This window comes from Sabethes cyaneus, chromosome 1 (assembly GCF_943734655.1).
Source record: "Sabethes cyaneus chromosome 1, idSabCyanKW18_F2, whole genome shotgun sequence".
Lineage (NCBI taxonomy): Eukaryota > Metazoa > Arthropoda > Insecta > Diptera > Culicidae > Sabethes > Sabethes cyaneus.
This window is the reverse complement of record NC_071353.1, coordinates 53157815-53181487: the sequence shown is the minus strand read 5'-3', so window position 1 is coordinate 53181487 and position 23673 is coordinate 53157815. Positions and strand designations below refer to the sequence as shown.

General features: G+C 40.8%; 1 protein-coding gene across 1 annotated transcript in view; it reads left to right on the top strand.

The window, feature by feature from the left end:
- Positions 1-12840: 12840 nt before the first annotated feature.
- Positions 12841-23673, top strand: part of LOC128732548 (acyl-CoA Delta-9 desaturase) — a 41020-nt gene continuing 30187 nt past the window's right edge. The window contains exon 1 of the mRNA XM_053825821.1: positions 12841-12910. The gene's annotated coding sequence lies outside the window, so the exon portion shown is untranslated. The remainder of the gene's footprint in view (positions 12911-23673) is intronic.

The window sequence follows — 23673 nt, the reverse complement described above, 5'->3', positions numbered from 1 at the left end:
ACTCTCGTTCGACATCCGCGCGACAGGGCTAACCCACCATAGCCTCCCGGTTTTCAGGTGTACGATTGGGATTTCTTCAAGGAGTGCCTGCAAATATAGTCCGCAAGGACTACCGGTGTGTTTAGCATAGTAGCCTTGTTTTCCCCAGCATAACTGCTTCGTAGAATCTCCTTACCTGTGTTGTTGTCGACGGTGACCAGAGATCTCAATCTCAAATATATGAACTCGTCAAAAACTTCGCGTTCATCACCGTCTATTGTAACTGTCCGTGGGAGACGAATTTTTAGCTCACTTGAGCCTCTATTTCTCATTTATTTGGTTTTTCGACGCATCAATTCTCAGCTCGATCCTCATAGTCTCCGTTTTTAGGCTGACATAGATTGTTTTCGCCGTCGCAAAGTTCGTAGTGAGAACGTTGAAGTCGTCGTTGCTGAAAATCATACCTCTGCTCTCGTTTCTATTCCCGCTTGCCGAATCACCCACAACTGCGAGGCAAAATCAGAATTAACTGAATTACTTGGCGTTTCCCCTACCCAAGTAATTCCAATGAAGAAAAAACAGGAATTACGGGAAACCGGGGGCATTTCACAGCAATTTTACTTGCTTTATTTTAACCGAAATCAGGTAAACAGTTTAAAGTTTTTAGAAAAGGCACTTTTGCTGTCGGTTTCATGTCAATTTTTGCTTATCTATTAAATTTGATTATAGTCACTTTAACAGCTTGAGCCATTCGCGACTTCTGCGGGATTGGGATTTGAACCCGAGTCCTTGGTGTGAGATGCATGAATGCTAACCACCACGTCGAGATTGACCGCTCGTTCTTTAGTTTTGTTGTCTTTCAACGTTTGTTAGTCGACTTTCTAGCATTATTGCATCGTCTTTTTGTCTCTTTTCAGCAATTTGTTGCCATTTTTTATCGTATTTATTATTTTATCGTTTTCGCTTTGATGGCTTTATCATTTGTAATCTTCTTTGACATTTCCAGTTGCAGTTTTGCTGTCTTTTTACTGTTTCTAGTGATTGTGGTTTTGGCCGTTCAGTCATTAAATCATAGTAGACACTAAATTTTACTTTTTACGCCAACGTTTCGATCTCGGATTTGGATCTTTATCAGGGCTTCTATAATGTGTATTTTTATTAGCTGTTGTCTGAGTTATAATTTCTTTACTATTTCTTCATTGCCTTTTTTGCATCCGTTTATAGTCTCTTAGTCGTTTTGTATTGTTCTATTTTCTTGGCATTTTTCATCGCTTTGTTTTCACGCTTACTGCTGTAGCTACCGAGAGGACCGAGAGCGAAGCCGAAAGTTTCTCATTTAAAGAGCGCAATAAGAAGTTTTTCGGCGCGTCGGTTTTTCTCTTTATGTTTAGTCTATTTCTCCTTGTGTGGATTTGTTTCTCATTTATGACAGCTTATTGTGTTGAAAAAAAGTTGCACTTTTTGTACAATGAGCGAGGAAATAACAAGCCTGCTCTTCAACATCAAGAACTATTTACATATAGGTAAGTAAGTTAAACTTGTTTGCAATAAGTTTTGTGCTTTTTGATGCTTTATGCAGGATTGACGGTCAAATAAACATGGGCGTCTCTACCGGTCATTATTGTCTTGTTTTGTCCATTATTTTCGACAGAAATTGGTCTAAATTTAATGCTTGCTGTTGGAGAAAAACCATATGTACAAATAATATGGATTTTGTTTTTATTACTGTAAAAACGACAACCTGCAGCAACAATTTTTTTTTCTCGAATTTTCAGGATCTTAACGGAAATGACCATAATTCCTATCACTAGGGTTTTGCGGATTTAGTTTCCAGAGAAATCAATAATTATTGGTATTATTTTAATCAGACATCCAAATAGTGGTCAAATTTCAATAAGAGTTGGATCAAGTAAGAATGGTAAAGTAGCGCCTAGCTTAGCGGCCTTTGCGGATGGTTAAAATCCTATTTTTTTCCAATTATTAACCACTACGCATTAGAACACAAAAACAGTAACATCTAGTTATTTAATTATTCAAACATTATGAGTGCGGATATTTTGAAAGGTATAGAAAGTAATAGGGAAATTTTGCTTTTCGTTGAGATCTAAAAGTTTGAATTTGATGAGTGGTTTCTTAATCCAAACTGTAAGCTTTCGACGTATTTTGGCTCTACTTAGAGTTGGCTTTTATGAGGTAATTTTTCTATTTCAAATATTTGTTTGCTAACAATCATCTTTACACATATTTGAAGGTAATGTCATCTATGGTAATGTTTTGATTGTGCGGAGTGCTGCGATAATATAGATATTCTCCGCTATTATTCAACAACCGGGAAGTGGGCAACAATTGGGTGGTGGACAACAATTGGCAAACCCAACAAACATTTTTGTTGAATAACAGCTTGTCAAACGCTTGTTACTCAGTAATTAGCTGGACAATGGTTGAACAAACTAGTGTTCAAAAAAAATGTTTGTTGGAAACTACCCTACGGGATCCGAAAACTGTTGTCTGGACCGTAGACGGTTAACATATCTACTGGCAGAATGCTACGCAATTTTTACTTCGATTTCAAAAGAGATGAGCCTCCTTTTTCGGTCCGATTTGTTTGATAAACTTGCCTTGCGCGTTTCATTCTTACTACGTCTAAAATGGATACGCTTTTCTTCTTAGTTACGGTAGTAAAATTTTTATTACATTATCGGACGCCACGGCAGATACGTGTTTTAGCCGTTTTGAATGGGCTTAGTTGAGTATTTTATTATCTATCTAGTATCAACACAAACTGTCATATACTTCGAACGGTTAGAATATATATTTACCATTTTGGCGATACTTTCAAAATTATGTTGGAATCAATACGAAAACCAACACAACGGTCTTTTTAGAGTTTTATTATCCAGGTGGAAACCAACAGGTTGTCTGTTAGGTCGTAAAATTTTGGACTGTATTGAATGATAAAAAACGAGTTTAGATATGACGTCTTTGTCGTGCAATGCAAATTGAACCAAATCAAATTACCGTTTTAAGCTGAATTGTAAGAACTATTGAGAGATCGTCTACTTGGTCGTACGAAGTTAATGGGTTGACATCATTAAAGGATGAACCAAATTTTTATTCTGCGGAAAATCCATCTTCCAGAACTATTGCGAAACCAGAGTCTCTACGTCGGGTCTCTAGCACTTCAGCATCAAGAGCCCGCTATACTGTTCAAAGCTACAATATGCTGTGTTCAGTGTATGTGAAGACTTCGGGTCCGGCTTATTCGACTTCCGCAGGGTGGACTCTGCCAAGGTCTTACCTGCTGTTCAAGGTTGCGCGAAACAAAGTTATGCGTAGAGTGGCGTTCATCAGGCGGAACATGAATTTTATCAAATCCGGCCAATTAATCTGCTTGCCTGATGACGTTTAGGAAAATATTTCAGGTGGTGGTAGAACAGTTTATCGGGCTGAAAGTGAATCTCTTCAATGGAATGTGTATCAATAGATGGAACCGAGCAGTAAAATTTTGGCCTGGGCAGTATTGTGAAAATCGATAGTGCTGAGATGGAAGTAGTTGATTAGGTTGATTAGTTCATGTACCTCTGTTCACTGGTAACCTGTAATAATTTCGCTAGATCTTTTCTACAGGCAAAGGACATAAACAATGATCGAGAAGCTGTTGAGAAGACTGGGATGTTTAGAAAGACTAGAGTTGTGCCAAAATTCTCATGTTTACCGATGTGACAAACAACCTTAATCAAATCCTTTTATCGACGAATCATGAGCTATTGATCAGGGGAAAATTGAGGTACAGTGAACTATTCTATCACGACCTTTAATTGTCATTTAATTACTAATGATCTAAATCGACCATTGCTGGTCTTTAAGGATCATCTCACTTGGCCCCGAGATACGACTCTGGCCCAACAAGTGAGTCGTCGTTTGTTCGAATCTTAGCTGGGAGAGGCAGTTAGAGTCAATAGGATCGACTCCAACAGCTAACTGCGAAGTCTGTCGAATAAGGACAGAAATAGGTTCGGTAACATTTAAATCGGCAAAGGCGTAGGGCAGAGAGTTGTGTTTGCCGGTGTTCAATGAGACGACAATTATCCGTCCGAGCGCGCGATATTCCTGTTTACATCTACATTTACTAAATCTTATTCTCGAGCCTGTTGTCTGATTGATTGTATTTTGTCAGATTAGCTACAAAAAGGGCAAATATACAAGCTTTTTACATTGTCCGATTTTTGATTTTGTTGGACGACATTTGCCAGGGCCCATTCGCTGCTTTGTTTTGGTGATGGATCCATTCGTTTGAGAACATTGAATAAAGTGACCGATTAGTGGCTTATTGAACCGACGAACAGGTTTCCGAGAGCTTGTCTCACTAGTCGTAAAAAATAAGCCGCTAGACAAAAGAATGAAATGAAACGTGTTTCCTGTGTACCGATACCGATAGGCGCGGTTTCGATAATACAGATGCGGTTGAAAAAGGTGGATGAAAATGTGCTATTTTTTAGGCCTAAGTTGGAATTCACGTTGATGTTTTAAATTTAACTCTTCACTTTTAACGATCAAATTGAAATGTTTGTCTATTTTGTTTATACATTGAAACTAAATTGAAGACCCCGACAAAGAAAACTACTACTAACCACCAAAATACATATTTCTCTGGATTGTTCATTAATTAAAAATGAAATGAAAAATTTCACTCAATCTGCGAAATTGAGAGAGATGAATATTTGCTCTTTGTGGACCTTTTGCTTTCGTAGTAAATATTTTAGTGGACTACTGGTTTACTCCGCTACTAATGTTCAACTCTGTAACGTTCTTTTTCTTGAGTATAAAAATGAACGACAACATACATTGTAAAATCACTTTGAAAGCATTTTGGGACCATTCACTATCATCAATGTGCAACGATTTAATAACTTCCTCTTTGAATCAGTTAAAAGCGGCGTCGCGTCGTGCTGGCTAGGTATTTGCGATTGTTAGGCGAAAGAAGGGTTATTAGTTTTACATTTAGGCCAAGTTTGCCTCCACTGTTAAAAGTCATTTTTTGTTCAATTATGGCATTGTTCACTCGGACTCCGAGGCAGACCGGGCGACGAGAAAGAAATGTTCTACAAGCAGCTGGAAGTAACTTAGCTTTCCAGGTTGCGAGGAAAGTGATGTATAGAAGAATGACAGGTCCATATGTACAGCTCGGATACTGACTCGAACGATAGCGGTCGACGAAGTAAACCCTTTGCAGCTTCCAGAGACCTCATGATGTGGTTAGAAAAAAAGAAAAATAAATTGCCTATGCTCTGGTAGATGGTCGTTTTTGATGTAGAATTACATATTATCGTAAAGTGTCATTCTAAGATCTTGATTCTACGGCAAAATGAACAACTTTGCACGATAATAGATAATATGATCATAGATTCTGGCACCATTTTGATTCAAAACTCATTTCAAAAAGGGCGTATTTATTTTCACGGGTATTCTGCTTGGTATTATGATTGAAAAGTCGTTGGCCGTTTTCAAGATATTTAAAGCAAAAGTTTGTTTATTTTTTAATTTTTGTTTTGTTTTAAATAAGTTTTTTCCGTATGTATGTATGTATGTATGTCATATGTTGATTGGTGAACTGCTGAATAATGTGTCATACAGACCCTATACTGATCCTTAGCTACTTATCCAGCAACGCCCATCCCTACCTCCTCGTGATATCAGCCGGAATACGAGCGACATTAGCGGAGATTGGGTTACCAATCCCGGTGGAACCTGTGGTCTCATACCGACAGGATAGGGGGAACAGTGTTGTCTTGGCACTAACAGATGGCAGCCCCATTTCGAGACTCGGTAGCGCGGCCCTAGTAAGGCAACATACCTAAATCAAACTACTACGAGCATTAGAATAAATACGGATCGTGTTAGGCGACGGAACAAGGACGACGAATGGATACTCGGTATTTGGAACTACAGATCGCCAAACTTCGCGGTGCTGCTTGAACCCCGTAAACTGTCCGGAAAGCTGTCGCAAAAGAGAGAAGGTTTGGAAGATCTGCGACCGATAAGCCGGTGGCACTATCAACGAATTAAAACGGGCTTTGTAGTGGTGGGCGATAGATTGGAAGGCGATCAACAAGAGAATGTGTCTATTCAGGATAAAGGGCTATTATTTAGTTTCAGTAAATTCAACAATGAGATGGAAGTTCTACGCGAGACTGGAGACAATGTACGACAGCTGCTCGCCACGGGACATCAAGATCGTCGTCGGGGGTATAAACGCCTAGGAGGTCGGTAGGAAAGAAATGTATAGACCGTTGATAGGACCCCATAGTCTGCGCACCGATACGAACGATAACGGCCAACGATGTATAAACTTCGCAGCTTCCCAAGAACTGGTGATCCGAAGCACCTTTTTCTCACGCAAAGATATCCATCAAACCACTTGAAATGAACCAGATTGGCTACGTTCTCAAAGATGACCGGTTCTTCTCTAACATCGCGGATATACGTTTCCTACGGGGTGCTGTTATTGACTCGGACTTAGCAGCCGTCCTTCATGGCTGAAGATTCAGCAGTTAGAAAACCTGCGGCACTACATGCAGAGCCCCGGAATATACAAAATGATTGGATTGATGGGGAATGCCAGCAAGAGATGCAGAGAACAAAATTGCTAGGAAAAATTATCTGAACATTACTACTAGGCGATCTTGGCCAAATACCGACGAGCAAGAAACCAGTTGACCATGATCCTGAAAAGTAAAAACGCCAAAATGAGGACAATGATCGTGAAGAATTAGAACAGCTATTCCGAGCTAATGATACGCGCAAGTTTTACGAGAAGGTGAGCCCAACTCGTATGGGCTGCACACCGAATACTGGCATGGGTAGGGACGAGGGAGGGAATCTAATCTCAAACAAGCGCGAGGTGGTCGACAGGTGGAAGACCTGGAGGTTGCTGCAGAGCAACAAAACCGCTGGTAACGACCGCCTATCGGCAGAGTTTTATAAACATGACCGAGAAACGCTGGCAACGGCTCTACACTGGATTATTTACAAGATTTGAAAGGAATGGATGGAAGGAGTGGTTTGTCCCATTAACCATAACACTGGTAAACGCCGCCCACAAGGTACTCTTTCTGTTCTTGTTACGCCGGCTGTCACCGATAGTACAGGGTTTCGTAAGGATTTACCCGACAGGCTTCATGGGGGTTCGCACAACTATGGAACAGATTTTTACCATCCTACAGATCTTGCAGAAATATCGGAAGTACAACGTGATTTTAAAGCAGCATACGATGTAATCGACGGTTTTCCGGATAAACTGGCGCGGCTGATCAGAGGTACATTGAATCGTGTGATGTGTTCCGTGTGCATCTCAGGGACACTTTCGAGTTCTTTCGAGACGCGACGTGGGTTGAGACAAGGTGACAGCTTATCCTGCATGCTGCTTAATATCATTCTTGAGGAGGTTATCCGGCGAGCGGGCATCGAAACGAGAGACATGATTTGCACCAAGGGTAGCCTACTCCAAGGCTTTGCAGATGACTTTGATATCATAGCCAGAAATTTTGCGATGGCGGAGGCAATCTACGTCAGACTGAAAGCGGTGTCTAGGAGGATTGGGCTAAAAATAAACGCGCCAAAAACCTATACCGATTGTTCCGTCCTGAATTTCTTTCTTCGTTATTCGTGATAATTGAGTGTTTCGATATACTACCTCACCTGGGTCGCGATGCTACATCCCGCTGATGGGTCTGTCATCTTAGGTATAGCTTGCGGTATACAGCATTTCATATTCAGCCGCCCGTTCCGAGACAGACGCTGTGCGAGCCGCCCCTCACCTGGGGAACAGGCGCTCTAGTTCGCACCTCCTAGCTTAGCTATTCCAGTAAGTACATGAAGCATTGGGTGCGGATATTGATTCTGACCATTACCTAGTAGCAGTACATGTGCGCTCAAAGCTGTCCACCGTATACCGGACACGTCAAAGCCGCCCTCCTCGGCTGAACATCAGGCAGCTAGATAACCCACAAGCTGCCGAGAACTACGTGCGAGTACTGAATGAGGCACTGCCTTCTTCCGAGGAGTTAGATGCTTCAAACCTCGAAGACGGCTGGGGCAGAATACGCTCGGCCTTCGAAGAGGCCGCTACCACGGCACTAGGTATTGAGCCTCGAAGCACACAAAATGGTTGGTTTAATGGGGAATGCCAACAAGCGGTGGAGGGGAAAAAACTGCTTGGAAAAATTATCTAAGTATTGCGACTAGAGAGAACCTGACCAAATACCGACGAGCTAGGAACCAGTTGACCACGATCCTGAGGAGGAAAAAGCGCAAAAAGGAGGACAGAGATCGTGAAGAATTAGAGCAACTATTCCGAGCTAATGACACGCGCAAGTTTTATGAGAAGGTGAACCAAACTCGGAAGGGCTACACACCGAAACCTGACATATGTAGGGACGAGGGAGGGAATCTAATTACAAACGAGCGCGAGGTGGTCGACAGGTGGAAGCAGTTCTTCGATGAACACCTCAATGGCGAAGTCGTAGAAGGAGGCGGAACGGAAATTAACCTAGGAGCGCCCATGGAAGATAGTAATGTCCTAGCACCTGATCTCCAAGAAGTCAAACGAGAAATCAGGCTGCTGAAGACCAATAAAGCCGCTGGGAAGGACCGCCTACCGACAGAGCTTTATAAACATGGCGGAAAACGCTAGCAAAGGCTCTACACTGGATTATTTCGAGGATTTGGGAGGAGGAAAAGCTACCGGAGGAATGGATGGAAGGAGTGGTTTGTCCCATCTACAAAAAGGGTGATCGGCTAGACTGCTGCAACTATCGTGGTATTACGCTGGTAAACGCCGCCTCCAAGGTACTCTCCCAGATCCTGTTACGCCGGTTGTCACCGATAGCACAAGGTTTCGTAGGGAATTATCAGGTGGGTTTCATGGGGGCTCGCGCAACTACGGACCAAATTTTTACTATCCGACAGATCTTGCAGAAATGTCGGGAGTACCACGTGCCCACGCATCACATCTTTAATGATTTTAAAGCAGCGCATGATACAGTCGATCGATATAAGCTATGGCAGATAATGCACGAACACGGTTTTCCGGACAAACTGAGGCGATCAGAGTTACATTGCGAGTGATGTGTTTCGTACGCATCTCTGGGACACTCTCGAGTCCTTCCGAGACGCGGCGAGGGTTGAGACAAGGTGACGGCTTATCCTGCATGCTGTTTAACATCGCTCTTGAGGGGGTGATCCGACGAGCGGGCATCGAAACGAGAGGCACGATTTTTACCAAGGGTAGCCAACTTCTAGGCTTTGCAGATGCCTTCGATATCATAGTTAGGAATTTTGCGACATGAAAGGAAGAGGCTCAAAGGAAACAAACGCGCATCTCCCACGGACGGTAACCGTTGACGGCGACGGTAGAGGAGTTCGTGTATTTGGGATCGCTGCTGACCGCGGACGACAACACTAGTATGTATTCGATTGGCTCCCTTTTGACAATTCTCGCTGCTCCATTAGCTGGCAAGATGGCGGCTTCCGCGTATCTCTCATATTCTGAGTATTTCTAGTCCTGATCTTCGTTACTCTGTCCGATTTGCCGTGACGTGACTGTCAAAATACAAACCTCCCAGTTGGTCTCGATGTATGATGCTGGCCTAATAAGCCAGCCGTCATATGTTCGAATCTCGACTGGGAGAGGCTGTTAGAGTCAATAGGATCATAGCAACGGGCCCTGCAATTGTCCTGTACTCTAACAGCTGGCTGCGAAGTCAGTCGTATAGAAACAGAAGGTCACGTTAACGGAATGTAGCACCTGGGCTTTGTTTTGCTTTGACTATCAAAACACAGTATCTTTCCAGTTGGGCTTGAAGAACGGCGCTAACAAGTCGTTGCCTGTTCGAGTCTCGAATGGGGGAGGCTGTAAGACTCGACAGGATCGCTATAGCACTAACCTTACAGTTACAGAGTACAAGTACTCTTACATACAACTGGTTGTGAGGCCTATCGTATAAAAAACAGAAGATCAAGTTTCTATATACTACCTAGGATTTGCTTTGCTTTGACTCTCGAAACCTTCCCGCTTTGGGTTAGCGGATCGTCGCAAACTGATCAACCTCACTTTGACACTTTAACCAGACGTCGTAAACCACTTTTGCGCCGAAAGCTACTGAACAATGAGATCGAATATCCACGACCGCTATCGTTGGTCGATATTCCAGTTGCATCACGATCTGTTAGGAACGACACGTTACTGTACCCAAGATTTCATCGCACAGCGTTCGGATACAATGAGCCTACATATGTCTTCGATGATACGTGCTTTCGGTTCTGTTGAAGATATGTTCGAGTTCAGGGAATGTTCCGGCATTTTCTCACGCAGCATCACTACATCGGCCTTTTTTTTCGTAATGTGATTGTTTTTTTCATTAAAAGTACGTTTATATTGGCTACATGATGCCATAAACGTGTTCCCAAATGTTGCACGATGTTTTCAGGCAATTCTGGCAACATGTCGCAAATGTTCCAGTGGTGATAACATTGAGCAACAATTTGCTTGACACATGGGCCACATGTAGCATTCTACATGTTTGTCAAAAAGTTACCCAATCTATACGCACCTTAATACAATGTGTATGATGGATGAAATAAACTAATAAAGAAGGAGTTTGGTCTTTACATCCTAATAAAGAGAAGTAAATAAAGTCAAACTTCGAGAAAGCTAGCAGACCTAACACACCACAGAGCTAAGGAGATCATCCGCTTGCTAAAAAAGACTCTGTAACCCTGCTTGTAAATTCCAATATAAAGTTTTTTATTTGTTTTTTGAGCAGCCCAAATGTTTACATATGAAGAAGACATCATGGCGCTAAAATGTAAAACAGAAATACCAGACGCGGGGGGATCACGTTTCCCGAGATTTTGAATAAAGAGCATTCATTGGTCGAGTCTGTCCGTCCGCAAAGTCCGCTGTACGGTAAAATTTTCAATCTTCGTCGGGGAAAAATAAATGGAAATAGTAAAAAAAGAAATTTAAGTTTAGTAGTTTGCGTTACCATTCGCCCTTCCCTAATGTTAATCAACAAACAACAAACCACTAAAAAGTATCACGCTGAGAAAATGATATATAATAAACTTTTGTAATTTTCGTTAATCAATGAACTTTTTTTTTCTTTGTAGGAGAATGAACCACTTATGAACTTTATATGCGATGTAATTTATATTTCGAAGGTTGTCTTTTGTCAAGAAAACAACTTTTCGTGGTATATGTAAATAAATGTTAGCATTCGATTGTTCAAGTGAAATATTAAACCTTGAGTAAAATTTGTTAAATTAAAAATAATATGATTACAAAAACGAGTAGTAGAATGGAGACGTGTTCGAAACGAAACTACATTGAATCATTTGCGGATTGTTAGAGCCAATCGAAGAATGATTCTATATTTTATTTTATAATGGGTATGCGATTTGCTGTGCAAACAATGTTTTATTTCAGTTTTCCGATTTTAATATTTAATCGCTGCTTTGTTTCAGATGAAAATGAAGGCAAAAATTTCACTCCAGCATCGGTCCACCTATAATCATAATTAAAGCTATGGTAGTGTGAATTGGACCAATCAGAGAGTGGAGTCGCTTTGGCAGCAAAATGGTTCCGAGCTGGCACATCCTGCCCCGCAGTATGCCAACCGTAGAACCAAGACAACTGAAAATTTTAATGCAAATTAATCCAACAATTTATGTTAGCTTTGTTTACTAAATTTAAAGCTGGCCAGCGTTCCGCCAAGATGTAGAAAATACCTGTTCCTACCCTACATAATTTAAAACCAATTTATTTGGCCAGTTTTTGGCAATCGCTCAAGAGGCAATCCAGTTTCAACCGAATTCTGCTTTGATCCCTATGTTAATGCGTGGCTGGTCGACAAGTTTTTCGACTAGTTTCTAATAAACACGGTGAGCATATAATTTACATATTCATCGATCACATCAAACCACCATGCGTCCGACTGATAAACGGCGATACTCATCGAGCTGACCGTTCTCGTCGCGTCGTCGGTCAAGTCCGATTTGCTCCGTACGGCATCGATCGCACGCCGTCGAACGCGAGCGAGCGAGAGCGGCCTGGAGAGAACCCGTCACTATCAAGCAGGTGATGGTGAACTATTTGGTTGCGCTCGCGGCTTAGCTTTTGTTGGTTCTGCGCGAGAATTTCGTGTTCCGGCGTGATTGTCGCTGCGAAACGCTTAAGGAAAACGCAAACGGGAAAGCGTCTCCTGCACAAATGGATACAGTCTTAGATACTTTGTCTACTAGCACACAATGGATTGCACAGTAAAACAATCAGATAATTTGTTTATGATCTACTAAAGACTGTGATTATTTGTTTTAACAATGCCAGCAGTGATTGGAGTGGTTGCAAAGGACAAACATACGATGTAGGATGAAGTAGTTGGTTCGAAGCGATTTTTTTTACTGTGCACTAGAGGTAGAAGGTACCTGCATGTAGTCACAGCGTTGCCAAGCATGATTCGTTGCTGCCGGTATAGGTAGGGAGGGCTCGCTGATAGATTCGCGAGAAAAGCAAATTTTTATAAAGACCCCTGCGCCGAGCGGATTTCGATTATTCCGACTGGTGAATCCACGGTGCTCGGATATATTGGATAATTGTGGTTTGATGTGGAAATAAGTGCTCCTGGGACATTTTCCGGTTGTGATTTTCGTGAATAGTTGACCACGTGTCAGTAGACGCGAAACTAAAGTGCTACCGTGAAAAACTGTGTGTTTAGAATTGAAAGCTGTTCAAAAGTTCATATCAGGAAACATTTCGTAGTGGATTAAACTTTGGGCAGAATAAAATCGGTTACAGTTTTATTGGAAATCTTAAAGTAATTAGTGATTCAGTGCACAAATTTGCTGTCGGAAGACCGTACCATCGAACCAGACCGTAAGTATGCCGAAACCCAAAAACCCAGGAATTTAACAGTGTGCGGACATAGAAACAAAACAGACAATTATGTTAGCGGCTACCGGCTAATTGGTGCTAAAGTTCTTCCGATTGTGAGATATACTGTCGAAGTCAAGTGCAGGTGCCACATTTTTCGGTGGCAAATATTTTGAATTTCAATCGAATCGTTTGCCATTGGACACTCTTCCAAACAAACTTAAGCTGTTATGATTCGCTTTCAGCCGGCTGCGAAATTGTCCCTAGTCAGCGGAAAACCCTTTGCCCAGCGGTACAGTTCAGTGTCACAGTTTTTGTGCTAAAGTTTGCATTTTTGCCGTGGGTTCGATACCGTTTAATGGAGTACTAATGACGTATTAATGAGTACTCTATTCCGGTTTGTTCGACCGTAAATGAGTTGCAACATTTGCTTTTGTTATTATTTTTTCTTAACAAGGAAGTTTGATACAACACAAGTGGAAAGCATTTTGGAATTGAGGACAATTACTGGAAGAGAAGATTGGGTTGTATAATTTTCATCTTTCAACTAGTTTATCACGCACGCATCTTTTATTTTTGATTTTTGAGATTCTTTTTTATTCAAAAATGTATTATGATAGTTTGACAGTATTTTTCAACCAACCTTATAATGTTTTGATGCATACTCTATTTACTGTGGTATTGTTATTGGTATAATAGTGGATTTTAATTTTTCACAATCTTGAATATTTTCGAACAGACACCTGTGTTATAATTATAGTACGTTAAGACGCTGGTTTTGAATTTGCTTGAATAAAACAACATGAGATATGTTTTGCTGTGAGGGATACGTTTATTCAGTTGAACAGCGTTCTTGCAAAAGCTTAAGAACTAGCAACAGTTTACGCTGATGGAACTTATCAAGGAGAAGTGAATTTTTTTATGGATTTAATTTGACGTTAAGTGCCATTTTACATAAAAATAAAATCTTCTCTCATTTTAATACAACTTTTGAGCGATACAAAAAACAATCGTGTAAATTTCCAGCTAAATCAATCTCCTTAAGCTGGCCAAAATACGACCAAATATATTCTTTCAAACTAATGGTGCGCCATTTTGAAACACCCGTTTCTTTTAAGAAAGCTTGCAGCTTGCTTGATCTCTTGGTGGATTTCAATACTGTATTCGAAGTTGTGGCCCTTTCCAGAAAAAATCGATATTGTTGTATTTTCTGTGAAAATTTTTGTTTTAAACCTTTTAACATGACAGAAATGGTATTTTTTGAATCTATTTTATTTGTTCAACGTTTCATCTTAAGACACTCTCACTTATTTGGGAAATTTTTAATCCGAAACTCACGCCGACTTCTTGATTTTCCAGTATATTCCAACAGACGCGTTGCTAGAAAATTTTATCATTGTTCAATTTTTTCAGAATATTTTTAAATATTTTTTCCCGAAAGGCTAAGTCGCTTTTCTAGACAAGATAGTTTTTGACAGTCTTTAGATTGGCATGTATTAATTAGAATAAGTTCAGTTAGAAAATTTATGAAACATTTTAGATATAATTGACTTTCATTTTCAAATTCATTCATCAATTTCATTTCATATTTTTGATGAAGTTTTTGCAAATTTTGAGGAATGTTTATATTAATATACCAAAATTTCAATATTTGGGCAGGAATGTTAAAAAGTTGTCAAGTCTCTGCACTGTAAAAAATCTGAGAAATGTAGAAAAATAGAAAGTTTTTTTTTCGGAAAGTTAAATTTCTAAAATATTTAAATGAAAATTTCTCAATTTTTTTTTAAATTCGTCTTAAGCAATTGACTATCTTCGGAAGCGGATTTCGAAATGTCAGGCACCAGAAAAAGTAATAATTCGATCCATACTATACTACACTCCATTTAGTCGTGCCAATTTATTTGTTGCGCCCTCCTTCTTCGTCTTGTTGCAAACTGCGTTCGCGACGCGAGCACCATTTTCGCAAAATATTTGACCGGCATTCTAGCGACATGTCCAACACAGTGTATCCGTCCAGCTTTAGCCACCTTCCGAACGCTGGGTTCAACTGGGTTGTCGCAGGTTGCCTGTCAGTAAAGTCTAATTAAAGTTTCATTCAAGGTGCACTTTATTCGAAGGCTCAGATTATTCGACTGAAAATGTATGTGGAGTTCATAGTAGACACGGCTTATACTCTCACGGCGACGACTAGCGTTGTTGTTATGAGTTGCTAGTGAGCTAAGGTATACGAACTCCCTAGATGGGTTCTGTTGCACGAATGAAGCCAATGGTTCTCGAATGAGGCAATGGTTCTCGAATGGTTCATACAGCACCGAAAGATTAATTTGATCAGTTTTTTCCAAAAGCCGTTTTCGTCCATACTTTTCCATAGGTACCATCAGATTACGCTATTACTTACTTATTTCTACGAGCAGGGAACCGGGGTTCCTCTTAACCGTACACGTTTTTGGGCTAATCGTCGTCAATTCGTTGAGCGTCTCAACACACGCAAGTCGACGTCAACCTGATCGAGCCATCTAGCGGGTTGGGCCCTTCTATTCCTGATGCCGGTGGGATTTTTGAAGAGAACGAATTTCATTGCACAGTCATCTGGCAACCTTGCGATGTGACCATAGTCTCCCAACCTTCGGCAGGTGTACGATAGGCTTCTCTCCAAGTACTATAGTGAGTGCAATTCGTGGTGCATACGCCTATGCCACTCTCCGCTATTCGTTTATGCTCCGCCAAAATTAGTCCTCAACATCTTTCGTTTAAATACGACATGTGAACGTATGTATTTCGCAAGCAAAGTTACTGTCTCAAGTCCCAAGAGGTATTTAGGACTTGAGACAGTAACTTTGCTTAGGAAGTTACTGTATCAAGTCCTAAAATAGTATTTTGTATATCGTCAGCTTTGTGCGGCAGCATATGCTCCTTGATCGAAGCATCTTGCGGAGGGAAAAGTAGGCTTGACTTGCAGTTTGAATGCGTCGTTGAATCTCCTTACTCGTATTATTGTCGGTGGTGACCAGAGATTCTCAATATACGAACTCATCAACCACTTCCAGTTCATCGCTGTCAATACGGAGGCCAACGTGGTTTTCTCTGGAATCTCTTCCCTCCATATATTTGCATTTCGACGCATGGATTTGTAACACAATCCTCCTAGCCACCGTTTTTAGTCTGGCGCAGATTGTCACTGCCGCCGTCTTAAGGTTTCTAGTAATGATGTCGAGGTCGTCTGCGAAGGCTAGGAGTTGACTACTCTTGCTGAAGATCGTTCCTTTCTTTTCGACGCTCGCTCGCCGGATCACACTTTTAATAGCGATATTGAATAACGTACAGGACAGTCCATCGCCTTGCCGCAACGCTCTGCGCGATTCGAAAGGACTCGAGAGTGCCCCCGAGACACGCATATAACGCATCACTTGCTCCAGGGTAGTTTGTGCGGAATATCGCTCTCGTGCATTATCTGCCATAGCTGTTCCCGCTCGACTGTATCATATGTTACCATGAAAATCATAAAAATATGATGCGTGGGCTCGTTATACTCCCAACATTCTTGGAGGATTTGTCGGAGCGTAAAAAAATTTGATCCGTAGTATCACGGACTCCCATGATGCATACCTGGTGAATGTGCGTTGGTGTTGGTGATGAAAAAGATATTCCATGAAGCCATCCTGATAGCTTGTAAGTAATATGACGTGGGAAAGCACTTTGTAGGTGACACTTTGTAGGAGATAATGATTGTTCGATAGTTTTTACAATCCAGATTGTAGCCTTTCTTGATAAATAGGGCGGACAAACCCATTTTTTCACTCCTTTCGGATAGTTGTTCTGAATCCTGAATCTTGACAAATTTTTGATACAAACAGCTGACTGGCTTGTTTGGGCTCATTATAATAACTTCCGCTGCTGTGTTGTCTCTCAGTCGTTCAACTTGGGTTATCGTACATCTCCATTACTTGTTGCACCGATGACGTCGATTCTTTCGCCATTAGGTCTTCAGTCTTCATGTCGTTCTGGTGTTCATCGGTTTCCGTCTTTCAATCACCATTCGGATGTCTGTAAAAATACCTACATTCCTATCCTTAGGGTTTTCTGTTCGCTGCTAAAAGGCATTGTGAGATACGAGCTTTTGATAGAATTTCCGTGTCTCATGAGAACAGTACCGCCGCTTGAATTTCACGCACTCCTCCTTCTGCCGGCGATACACTCCTTCTCATGGATGAGTAAGGTTCGTAACGTTCTGCATTCTGACGGGTGGTTCTGCGCTGCTTCTCACCCAATTGCGGCAGACGCTTTTCGATAAACCATTCATTACGTCGATCTTCGTTACAACCTGAGACGATTTTCACTGCGATGTTAATAGCTGCTGTAACAGTGCTCCAAAAGGCATCAAGAGAGGCTCGACCCAGTTCACTCTCTTCCGCCAATATAACTTCAACGAATGCCGTTGTCATATGTTGTTTATAACAGATGGTTTTTGGTGTTTACTAATCATCTCTAGATAGTAGCCCAGATCGATGTTAGTGCAAGAGTAGATACTGACGTGGATAATGTCTGAATAGTATCGGTCATCTATCAAAACGTGGTCAATTTGTGATTCCATATGGTTGGGTGATCTCCTACTGCACCGAAGGCGAAGATTGTGCTGTATGAAGGTACTGCGTATGGTCATGTTCTTGTTTCTTAATTGTCCAATAATTGGTTAGAACTACTCCTCCTGACTGTCCTGAGCATTGTAATCTCCGTTGATGAACTTGACGTCATATCTTTGTCAGTTGGAAATGCGCTTATGCACGCTTATGATTCTTATGTTCAAAACTTGACATTTAATTCTCAAACTACACATTCGATGGTTGATCGGCCATCCGATCGTTCTTTCCTGCGTTATTTGTGTTGCTTCAGTTCTTGTAGATAGTATAGCCATCCTAATGCGTAGGTATTATCGTCTCCTTTCAAGGCACCTCCCACAAGCGCTACGAGGTCGAATTTGCGGCTTGCGGCTTCACTTCTTTGGAAAGTACACGTGTACTTCCCAGGAAACTCAGATATGTTTGAATTTCCGGAAATTAAATATTCTACGAGTATATCAGGTTTTTCTATTAGGTAATGTAATAAGTTCGTCAGCTGCTTTGCGAGTCCCTGGAATGGAGCCCGCAGCACAGGTCTAGTTACGCCATTAGTATGCTTTAGCCATGGTTACCCGTGAGTTTCGGAAGGCACGTGGTTGTGAAGTGATAATAATGTCTTTTTGACTTTTCATATTTATTTAGGTCTCAAACTTTCCACCAACTTTAACCATTTAAATTTTAATGATTAATCAGTTTCCCTATCTAGCGTCATATTTACAGTTAATTTCCATTCCGTGATGGATTAGATCACTAGTTTTGTTTGCCGACGATTCGAATTTGATAAGGCTGGTCAAACTGGTTCGAAAATTCGAAAACAGTATCTACGTAATTGTGACTCATAACACCTACCACGTGATTTAAAGTCAGCAGCGCACAAATATTACCACTTCTGTATACAATTCAGTGAGCTAACTTCCAAGAATTTCATAATTATTATTCACACCAGTTTGTTTGTCAAGGGCCACGAGATCGTCCGCAAATATACCTAGCTATGGGTAGCGGCAAACAACCATCGGAGCCTCAAACAGGTACTTTCTACACACATCCGTGCATAATTCCATAAACCAGGCTTACGAAATCGCTGGGTGCAAAGGCATTGGTACCTACCAATGCACGAACCCTACAAACAGGCAACCAAACAAGTGCGCGGAGAGAGCCATCGTGGCTTCCTTGTTCCGTTCGATAGCCGGGGTCACCCTGGCCGCAATCACGTAGGGGTCATTAAAGCTGTCTCGGCAATAATGGTTGAGCAGAAAATTGCCAACACAGAGAAGCCGTCTGTTTGCCATCTGTCAACATGGAAAAAGGGCAGCCATAAAATAGCACTTTGCTCGTCCAGGGTTGTAAATTCGAGTCTATCGGCAAGCTGCAATACGGCGGAAAACAGTACGTTGCATTCAGTTTCTAAGCGACAATGAAAGTAAGCAGATTGTCAAATATAAACTTATAAATCGTCGGAGATGACCGACCTCTCAGTAAAGGTGCTAAAAATTGTCTCGCTGATCCGGAGGTGACGCACGGCCATAAAAGTAACCTACTATCAATTTCACTTCGGTTCACAGGTTATAGTTTGCTGCAATTTTGCGTCAAGGAAAAAAGGCTTTCTGCTGTCTCCAAGGTCTTGCGCCATCGCTATAAACCTGTTTACCTATAATGGCAAGCGAAATTTACCGCCCGATCTTCGTTGCCGTGGCCCTTGCAATAACGACCCAGTAGCAGTCAGTGGTAGGCCTTGCACTCTGCCGCTAAAAGTACCCCACACGCCTGAAGGATGACGGTGCGGCGTGGTGGACAGCCCGCCGGTACGGTGGTACCAACCGGTCATGTCAGAGTGCATTGCGCGCGCTGCAGTTTCAGAATTTCACTCTCTTTTCGCATTGTCTTTCTTCGCTAGGGGCAAACAGTGAGTCACTTTATAGTTAGGTTTTACTCTGTTATACCGGATGGTGAAGGAATTTTGGAATTTTTAAGCTGGAGGTCATCTTTCGTAACATAAAATACCGGTAGCCGTCTTCTTCTATGGATTAAATTGAAGATTATACAAAGTATCTAATCGATGGTACTTACTTAAGAACTTAACTAGACTTGAAAAATGTTAATTTATGTTTCAAATCTCTATATTTTACATAGTTTCTATACACAAATTGAAATGTCTGTTATTCTATTATGGACAGGTTGGGGATCACAATAGAATCAAGGCCGGGTCTATTATAATTTTAGTGCGTATTGTACGGAGAGGGTCCACCAATGGTATAGTGGATCCTCACTTATTGAAAACGTCGAAATTACAGGTTTAGTAATTGAATGCGGCCTTAATTTTATAAATTAAAATGCGTGTTAGGTTTTAATAATTGTTCCTGGTTCATACTATACATCCTCAGAAGTAAGAGATACAAGTTAATAAATGCTTAAATTGTACCCGAGGATCCGTTATAGGTAGAGGGTCCACTACTGTTACATACATTCTATATTAACACTTCACAGCTTTGTTGCAAATAAAAGAGCAGAAAACCTTAAGTTTTTTTTTTAAACTACTTCATACTGCACTATAGTCTAGAAAACTATAGTCTATAGTCACAAAAAATTGTGATTACCGGTCAATAGTTTTTCTATGTTTTCAATGTTTTGTAACGGTAGTTTTTTTCACAGTCGACGGAGGCAACGGTGGTAGAAGAAAGTAACGAAACAAAGTTGTTGTTCTTTACCCAAGCTGGGGCATCCGCGGTTTTTTTGTACCAAATTAATGGAATAGTATTCTAAATTGTATTGGCAAAAAATTGTGATACTAACATAGGAATCCATGTTTGGATCGATTTTGTTTTAACAAAACAAAAAAATATCACTTTCATACTCTTATCATCCCTCTCATTCTCTCGTTTCTCTTATTTTCTCTTTCACTTTCTTTCTATTTCTATTTCTATTTATCTATCTTCTTATCTTCTATCATTCTATCTCTCTCACTTTTCTCTTTCAGTTTATACCGTTTCACATGTTATGGTTTGAATGAAGTTGGCAATTCTTCATAAACAAATTCTGATGGATTGCTATTTTGAAGGTCAGACAAAGTTAGTCTCTAAATGGAAAAATGAAATTTTGAAAATTTGATGCCAATTTAGAGTGGCTCAGTGTCATCGTTCAGAATCACCGCGCATGTTGGGTATGTTACAAGCAAACAGTGCCATTAAAAGTGAACTTTCGCAATAACGAAGAGTGCAGTATTTGAAGCATTGCGGTATCCATCTCCGTTGTATCCATCATGATTCTTCGTAGTGCAAAAATCAAGCGGGCACTTGCTGAGTTAATCATGACCGGGAGGTAAGTAGCAGTGTTGCCAACAAAATGTTTATCCATATTTAAAACAAGCACCTTTTTGCTGGTTCGCTAAACTCTACTCAGTGATGATGAGAAAAGCACTTGAATCTGAAGTAGAGCAAAACTAAAAACATTATTTTTAGAGAAACGTTTATTTCATGTGCAAATGACGATTAAGTATGAACTGCTAATAACTTTTACCAGGTAAAAAAACTTTGAGTTTTTCTCAGAAACTTTGCAACGTATTGGAAAAAACTTTTATTTTGTTTTGTTGGTAGAAGCTTGGTAAAGATTTTTATGACTTTTGAGTACTGTAAACAAAAAACACAGTTTGAGAAACATGAAAAAAAAGACTGAAGGATTTTCCTGAGTTTTCCGAAAAAATAAAATTTTATATTCTTTTTCATTTTTCTCAAGCTGTGTTCCGTTTACAAAGCTCAAACGTTATAACAGTTTTATTAAGCTTCTACCAACAAAACAAAAAAAGTTTGTAAAAGGTTGTTTTACAAGAGTGGCGTTTTATTCCGTCGAGATTGTTTCACGCCGCACTGGAATGCTTATGCGGCGTGCCGGTGACGCACGAGGGGTGTTCAGATTCACTTTTAGTCAGTGAAATAAGACTGTAATACTGTATCACCTACTATATCCGTATGCGTTCATCGAGTTCAGTTCATTCAGTTCATTTTTCACCCTCCATATCAAACCTTATTTCTTCAAGTGTTTTTTTAGTAAACCAAGACTGTTAAAAAAGCTTATTGTCACTTTTTCCCTTCAGGTCTGGTCACTTCAGTACTTTAGGTTTTTGGGACATTTCGATGACTGAAGTAGAGCGGTACCACGTTTTGTTGTAAATGTTTATCGTATAGTTTGAGCATTTTAGTCAACTACCATCCCAAACAATCTTGTTTATACAGTGACAGAACTAAGTAGGGCATGACTGTTTTCGACATATATGTACGACACTGTCTCAATGGGTTGATATTTTCTCCACCATCCTGATCGTTGTTGCTTCCGAAGCGCGACGAACAGGATCCGCAATGACCCGCAGCCTGAAGGTTTCACGTACAACATGTAGATTTATACGCTCTTGATGTCCTAGAGGCTTGCTTTTGGAAGGTTACCGATGCTAACGTTGTAGGCAGGGAGATGGATTGCGTCTATCAATCGGACCGGACCGGATCATTTCAACTTGCTTCGCCGAGAACGTATCCGACGACGGTCTAGTTGAGCATGAAATCCAGTTCCAGACATTTTGATCCAAGAGCCGATTCTACCTTAGAAACAGACAGACGAACTTTTACGATGCTTCTGGCTGTTCGCAGTTATAATTTATTTGATTTGATTATTAGGATTCGCATAACCGATATCGACGACGTGACTGAAGCATAGCGTAAGCCATATGCTAATTAGATCTCTTTAGGCATTTTGGACCCGTTTTATATGATCAACTACATTAGCGGGTGATTTAAAAGAGAAGCAAAAAATTTTTATCCAATTCACCGAATGGAGAAGGAACCTCCGTTGTACCGCCAACATGCTGTAGCATTTTCAACAATTTGTATTGTTTATACCTACCTATAGAATTCACATTGTTGCAAATCGCTTAACACTTTTGCAACACTATAGAATAAACAATGTTAATTGGCGTTTTCAAAATCTTTGCATTAAGTATTTATACAACCGTTCCAAAATTTTCTTGAATGGCGGACAGTGTCATGTCAGTTTGTGGTCAGTCGAATTTGACATTTTATGCAGGTTCTATTTATTCTAATTTGACATTTCATGCAGGTGAAAGTCGGCTGACAGCATACTGGCGTTGTCCGCCATTCCCGTGACATTGGTCACCATTACTGCCGTGGTCTATGGGACGCTCATTTTGTGGAGTTGAATGAACAGCTGGACTCGTATCAATTTCATGTTTTTCGGTTGATTTTAATTCCTTCGTTAGAGTGTAACAAAGGTAAAACGAAACAAATCTCCTGTCTAGTTTCGCGGAAGCTGCGTAGTGCGTGGTGAAAATATGTCTTTTTTGTATGTGGTTCAATAAAACGGCACAGTTTCTGCCCCGCTGGCAATGATGTATATGCCGCACGGATCACGTAGGCCTTGGTTTTTAGTCTAATTTAGATTCATGCCCGCTTTAATGTGATTGTTCTCGTGGGAAGAATGAAAAGTGCTACAGGTGATAACAGGTTTTAGTTTCTCTCCGTTTCCTTCGTGTAAATTGTCAAACCAACCATCAAAGCTAATGGTCGTGACTGAAAGGGCGAAACTGAGATTCGTTCGTGCCCGCGGGGAGTTCTGATCTTGTTTGGATTTTGGCGTTGATCAACGTTTGATTTTACATCAGCGGTAGATTCCAATGTGACAAACCTGCTGTCTAGTGTCTAGTCTAAAGAATAATCGTATCACCTGCTTTAGACTGATTGAAGTCGAGAGCTTGAACTTGACTTGGAATGTAATGAACTGATGGGAGGTCTACTAAGGCGAGGGGCAAGGTTACTGGTGCTGCGTTATTGGTGAGCCACTGGGCTGAGTCCACTTTTACGAATACATTTGAAAGAGGAGTGCTGCGTTCACGCAGCAATGAATGCGATTCATTTAGGCAAACAAAGAAAGAATCACTTGTCAGTGGCACTGCTGTTCTATCTGAACTCGTTTCTTGACTTACGAAAACTTATGATTGGTAATTTTTGTTAATAAAGAATAAATTAAATTATCAATTTATCATTAAATGCGTGAAACTTCAAGTCACGTGACCCACAAAGCATCAACCTTCGAGGAGAGATTCACCCTAGTAAGATTGTCAGCCACCATACATGAATTTGCGGTTTAAAA